The 7,316-nt window shown below is 36.9% G+C and overlaps 1 pseudogene; it reads left to right on the top strand.

Moving 5' to 3' along the window:
* The first annotated feature begins 2,594 nt into the window (after positions 1–2,594).
* LOC116690922 (C-reactive protein-like) lies at positions 2,595–5,818 on the top strand (annotated as a pseudogene).
* Positions 5,819–7,316: the final 1,498 nt, after the last annotated feature.

Below are 7,316 nucleotides of genomic sequence, written 5' to 3'. Positions count from 1 at the left end.
ATATTTTGGATGCAATATTGTTCCAAAACTGACCAACATGAGAGAAATCCCAAATCATGTGAATATACAGTATATACCTTGAGCTTTCAGTGGGCAGAAAGTGCACAAAGGGTTGTTAATTATTTTTGTGGTTTGAGGTAGCTTTTCTGTTTCTCCAATAATGCCTCTGAAATGGCATCCATATCGGCACGTTGGGTTTTTGTTCTTGTTTGCCATTCTGTTGTAAATGACTCTATCAAGCACAAAGTGATAGAACATTGGATTTGGAACCATACAACACAACTTTTTGGCAAGGATGGGCCAGGAGCTATGCCTTAAGCTGCCATGTCTGTTGAGCCGACCACATGAATCAGCATGAAATCATTCATGTAGCAATTCATGAACTATCAATAATGTACAAGGATTAATAGTACCTCATGCATGACTTAATGCAGGAACAACACACTAATGCATAAATTAAGGTATTTCATCATCTTGATTTCTTATTCATTGATGTTTTTTTTATAGGTAAACCTGTAGTTGAAGTGACTAAAAAAGTATAATGTTGTAATGATAAAATAAACATTACTTCTTCATTACTTCACCATGTTCTTTAAGTGCTGACCTGGTCCATCTTCAACATTGATGAATAATATATGATTTATGGTGTGATATGCAGCAATAATATTTGTGACTCTTCAAATGAAAAAATGTTCAGAAAGAAAGTTCAAGTTCAGAAATCTGTAGAGACACTTAGAAGTTAGTAAAAAGTCAAATTCATGAATATCCTACTGAATGAGCAATGTTCTCAGGCCATACTGTTTAAGTGCCTTACTTTGTTGTGAATAAAGCAACTATAAAATCAATTTGCAGTAAACTGTATTTTGTGTAAATGTAGCCTACTGTAGTGACCTTAGTATCACTTTGCCAATCCACTCCTTCATTCTTTATAGATAAAATGTTATTCCACCACCAGGGCAAAATGAGTTTGCACTTAACTAGTAAATTCATCTTCTTAGTGACTGTTGTATATCTACAAGCTATTAAACCAAACATGATTATTTTAACAAGCTTGTGAACTGTAAAAGGGTGCAGTGTTTGTTGATCATGATAGTCGAAAGCAATTTGGCACGGTGCTCTCATGCTATAAAACCCTTCTGATAAAGAGTTCCCTCATTCTCCCATTGCATTGTTTGTTTTCAGCCCTTGCAACAACTCTTCATCACACAACACACTCAAGCATACATTCACCCTGACCACTGACTGACAAGGACACAGGTAGCCTGACTCTATTTAGAATGTAACAAGACAAAGCAAGACCAGACAAAATTTCAAGTTAAGATCATGGTATGATTTGCATAACAAAAAAGAGACCTTTAAATTGATTGTAATTGAATGCAAAGTTTTATTCCCTTTTCTGCCTGGCAAATAACAGTACATTCATCTTTAGTCTATTACAAATCCTTCCTTCAGCATTTCTATGTTTGCATGGAAACACAAAGTTTTGCAATACATTAATAGCATTCTCAACTTATAAACAGGGTGTATAGTTGATTTCTTTAGTTTTACTGCTAAGCACTATGTGATCTACGGTTTCTCTAGATTTAAAACATGTAGTCTACCATATTAATGCTATTTATCTGCAATCTCTGCAGGAGAAGAATTCCCATGGTGGAGACTTTGACATTAATCAGTCTCTCCCCCTATGAGAACCAGAGCTACGTTGGATGATCTATTGGCTTCCCTCCAGGGAATGTGCTCAACTGGAGGGTGCTGGAGTTCCAGATTACTGACAAAATGTTGAAGTGTTGAAGATAAACAAATGACCTGATACTAAGATTTTAAAACAAAGCCATCACTGTCTGCAAAATCCAAATCAGTTTTGCTGTTTTAAGATATTTGAGCATGGCAACATTTTGTCTTAATTATGAGGTATTTTATCTCCTTGTCTCTTTTTCACCTATGAGTGTCTTTCCAGCTCTATTCTGATAATATTTCGTAACACTAAAGGGCTGAAAATCCATCCACTGGTTCTGCATTTCCACTGCATACAGCACAGAAAAGACCCACAATGTGTTAAAGGGAGAAAACGGGTAGGTCATTGATGATATTGTAGTGCAAGTTATTTAATATTAAGTGAACACAAAAAGCTTTTACATGTGTAACATGTGGGTGAGAGTGTTCAACCTTTAATGTCTGCATTGCAGATTAATTGTTGTGTACATATTAATAAAGAGTTTCTAAACAAAAGTGCAAAATTGTCACATTAAGGGTTCAATTGGGCTACACAAAGCACTTCATAATAATGTCCATTTGCTATAAAGAACAATGGTGATTTCAACATAGGATGACCTTTCACCTCAAATTCTGTTGATTCAGTGGAAAGCATTGTGTGGGATACCGCCTTTTTACGGGACAGGAATCTGAAGCCAAAGAAATGTAGAAGTAGATAAAGGAAGGAAACACAGAGTAACACAGATAGAAATAGGGAAGCAGTGAGTCTAAAAAACTCATTTTCCTATTCACTGCTGAGCACAATATTCAGGGACAGCCACAGATTTCAAAGTAAGTCCTATACACACACAACTGCAAAATATAAAAATTTAAAGTTATTTTATTTTATTTACTTTTTTTTTAATTTCACCTGTATTGTTTATTGTAGCACTCCAAGGTAAAATAATAATATATGTAATATGCATATATAATATATATTTTAGTCTTTAGCACACAGAGTATTAGTTTAGCATTGGATTCATTGGATCCAAAACAAAGATCTAAAATCAAAGAGTGGTATTCATGGTATCTTTTTGTCTTTGTATTAGATGACGTTTTTTCTGCTGTTGGTGACACTGACAGCATGTGCTGCAAGTCCTCAAGGTAAACAACATTTTTATTTTACAAAGGGAATACCAAATTGAAATGTAGGAGTTTGTCAGAGTCTTTTGCCATTGAAATGTACTTTTCCTAACACACACAACATGCAATACTTCTATAGGCACAAGACTCTTCACAAGGCACAGGGAAAATCTTTTTGCCTAATATAGCATTTTGCAATATATCAATAGCAAACTTATAAATATGGAAATTGTGTAAAATCATTTACTTACTGTAAATGAACAATGATGTCTACAGGCATATCTATTATATCTGTCAATAATAATTTTATTTCTTTTCCATTTTCACACTCTTGTATAATTTTCAGCTAACGTGTTTTTACACAATTAGGATAACTAGCAACAAATCTAACATGTCAACAGAAAAGTGAACTACAGAGTATTTTGTTTTAAAATTGAACGTGGATGTTTGATGGATTTCATAACGTAATGTGAATTTGTTTATCTTGGGAATTTTTCTTGACTTTACAGCCAAAAAACAGTGCTCATTCCCCTTTCAATCAGGAACTAATCCCTCAATTTAAAGAGGAAAATGACTACACATGAATTTGTGCAAAGCAAATAGGAACTGGACAAAACAATGAGCAAAACAAAATGCTAAGTGAAGAATCACAAAGGCTTTTATCAACCACAAATAGTGTCTCTCTTTCTCAAGGATCCAGTGTTGACATCCTAGGAAGTTTCTCCTCCCTCATAATGTTACTTTTGATCTTGAACTAGAACTGAGAGCAGTTATTTGGGGTCCAAGCCTCCCCGTCGCGAGTCCTCCCTGGCACAAGTTGCCCTTGATGACACACGGAGCTCACACAAGCTGAGCCCACAAAAGCGGAACCTGCGAAAGGAGAAGCCAAAGCATGACGGTGGCGAGGCAAAAGTCAGAAAATTTAGGAAAAAAGTCCAAACCCAAAAGTCTATAGTAAAATGCAATAGCAAATTTCACATTTATTGAGTAAATTAGTTCGTGAGTAATTTGTGCAATTTCAATCCAATGAAAATTTGCTTGGAAATGTGAATTTATTATGTGCGATGTACGGTTTGGGAGTTATAAGGCCAAACACATTTTTTGCCATTGCGCCACCTAGTGGTGGAAGTGGCTGAATGTCTTTGTCCGAGGTCCCTGCAAGGATCTGGACCATTACCAGTCCTGAAAACGGCAACCCCCCACCATGTACGGTTTAGGCTGTAGTATTAGTTTTAGGTGAACCGCCTTGCAAATGAGGTTCCTAGCCCCCTACGGCTTGGACCCCAAATGATGGAGTGTGGCGCACTCAGGTGTGACAGTTGTCAATTGTCAGCAGTTCACATGGTGCTGTATGTTGCTTATTTAAAAAAAAAAATAACAACACTGATGTGTATAATATAGTTAGTCAACTGTTAGCTTCAGCTAATGGTTATGTGATAATCTATGACAAAAAATAGTTATAACACTCCCCCCCTCCTCTTACAGATCTGTCAGGTAAAATGTTCACCTTTCCGAAAGAAACCAACACAGCTCGTGTGATTCTGACACCAAAACCAATACAGGAATTGAGTGCTGTAACCGTCTGTCACAGGTAACACTAAATGAATGCATGAAACAATTCACTGTATCTCTGACTGTCAAGTCTCTTCTGATTTTTGTGCAGATTTACCACTTGAAAGGGATTTGTACCCACCCCAGAATAAACTGCAGTTCAATTTGAGTTATTGCTTCAGCCAGAGAAGGCATTTTGTATTTTGTAGGTCTTTAAGCTGCTTAACATGTTTGTCTTTGTAGGGGTAGCAGCTGCAATAGGTGCAAAACCTTTAACACAAAGAAAGAAAATACACCTTTTTATGTATCAGAAGTTATTCAATGTCAAAATGACATAAAAATGAAGGGCAGTCAATGGGATGCTAACTGCAGGTGATGGCTTCGTAGAATTAAAATGGCACCATATGAGCTAGAGAGGAGAGGCTTACCCCCTTGGCTGTTTGCTGCTCATAAGCTCGTGTTTCTCTTTTCTCTTTACTTGCGATGTCTCCTTTTTTAAAGCCCATTTTAACAATCGTCTGTTTGAATCAGTTTTCCTTCAGTTTGATTTGACACTGACGATGTATATGCGTAATAAAGTCTTTGTAATGTCTACAGGTCCTTTACAGACCTCAAACGAGACCACATCCTTTTCTCTTTGGCCACACAATCTAATTCCAATGCCTTCATGATTTTCTGGGATGAAGCAAACAAGGAGATGGAGCCCCATATCAGGGATACAAAGAGAGAATATAGAGGGCAGGACTACAATTTTGTACCACATGGACTCTTCATCTGGACTGGTGCAGCTGTGGTTTGATGGCAACCTTCTATTAGGAAATTATCCAGTCTGAAGCAATCAAGGATCCCCCGTGATTATCATAGGCCAGGTACATTTGTATTTATAAGTATCATGTTAATGGTCTTGACTGTGTATAGATTTCAATTAAATATACTATTAGCTTTTAGTTACTGTATCTCACACCTCTGTAATCTACAGGAACAGGATACCCATGGTGGGGGGTTTGACCTGAAGCAGTGTTTCGTTGGCATGATGTCTGATGTCCACATGTGGGACTACACCCTCTCCCCATGTGAGATGCAGAAATATGTGGATGATCTAAACTTCACTCCAGGAAACGTTCTCAACTGGAGTGCGATGGAGTTCCAGATTATAGACAAAGTTCTGATAGAAGATAAACTAATGACCTGTCACTAAAATGTAAAACAACCCCATCTATATACAGTATTAGAAAGGCAGAAATCCTATTGTCTGCGCTTTTATGTTCAATGTAAAGTTACCAATGTCCCTATTCTATGTTAAATCATTGCTCAAGCTACATTGCAACTTCTGGCATGCAAAATCCAAACCTTTAGTTTATTGTAAGGACATTTTTTCTTTAAGTGGTTGTATTAGATTACTTATGTCTTTGGCAAAAATGGAACTTTAAAAGTGCAAATGTCAGTGGATTTCTTTAGCAGTACTTTACATGTTATCATAGCAGCATGCAGAGATCTGTATTGTCAGCCCACATTCAGTGTGTGCATATACAGTATATATATATATATATATATATATATATATATATATATATATATATATATATATATATATGTATATCATACACACTCCCACATGGAGTTGTTCATGAAAGTCATTCTGTGCAGACAGATTCTGGCAGTGTCTCAATCAGTAAAACTACTGGTAAAACTTTATAATAATGGTACATGAATTATCATAAATTCACACATGACATCATGCATGAAAAAGCATGAAATCATTCATGTAATATTTCATAAACACCAATATTTTAAAAAGAATTAATAGTATCTTATACATGACATAATGCAGGAACAATACATTATTGCATCAATTAAAGTACTTCAATCATCTTGATTTCAGATTTATTGATGATTTTCATGATTTGTATGTAAATGATGATGTTTGGATCTTTTGTTCTTCCTTATTGATATTACTAAATGTCAAGTGTAACCACTGTTCAATAAATTTCATTGTGACTGAACAGTGTTGCCTTATCTCTCTTTCCCCCTACCACATATTATACTAACTTTCATCTTGTCTGAAAGCTCAGTCAAACTGAGAGAGGTGTTCCCTGCTGAGTTGAGTGTGCTCTGTCTAGTCGCCGCTGTCTGATCCCTTTCCAGGGCTCAACCTTCCTGCTGATCTGATGCTGTTCTCCAGGAAACATTTGCTCTGAGATGCAGGCTTCACCCAAGCCACTACTGGATCTCATCACATCTGTGGAGAGAGGAGCGTGCAGACTCCTCCATCTCTGAAGTCCTCTGCAGGGAGGATATGATGTTTGGATGTGATAGTACAGATAGGCCCTTGATGTTGTACTGCATTGAGTCATTTAAGTTGATCATCAAAGAGCGAAGAAAGCATAGAGCTGATAACTGATAGATGTTAGTGACATGTGATTAAGCATTAAACTTGGATAGGTGGGCATGCATACTTGCAGTATGTTGTCACATACTGTGCATGATTGCATTCAGGACACAGGGCGCAAACACACACCTACAGTGTAGGAAGGCAAGGTAGGGAAGAAAGAAAGGGAAACATGAGCCAAACAAAATTATTCATCACATGGGTTTAATCACCTTAAAACAAACAATCAAAATTGGAGAGGCTGGATTTTTTTCTATTAAAACAAAGTTGCCTTGGATTGCCACTACATGGCTCTTAAAGGCTGTTCCCTAACTCATCAAGTACCAACACTTTGTCACGGCCCTCTGCGACTGATACGATGCACAAGGCTCTCACATGCACTAACATGCACGTGTGGACAGGCCCCCAATGAAAAAAAAGAACAGAGAAGCTTGGATTACAACACACACAGGAGGAGTGTGACTTCATTCTGTGCTCAGGACGCCATTACTTCTCTAAGCTATAGTGGCACATAACAAACAAGTAAGTTCATGTTTTACAG

This window comes from Etheostoma spectabile, chromosome 6, assembly GCF_008692095.1.
Source record: "Etheostoma spectabile isolate EspeVRDwgs_2016 chromosome 6, UIUC_Espe_1.0, whole genome shotgun sequence".
Taxonomy (NCBI): domain Eukaryota; kingdom Metazoa; phylum Chordata; class Actinopteri; order Perciformes; family Percidae; genus Etheostoma; species Etheostoma spectabile.
Note: the sequence above shows the minus strand (reverse complement) of the source record. Positions and strands in the feature narration are given on the sequence as shown.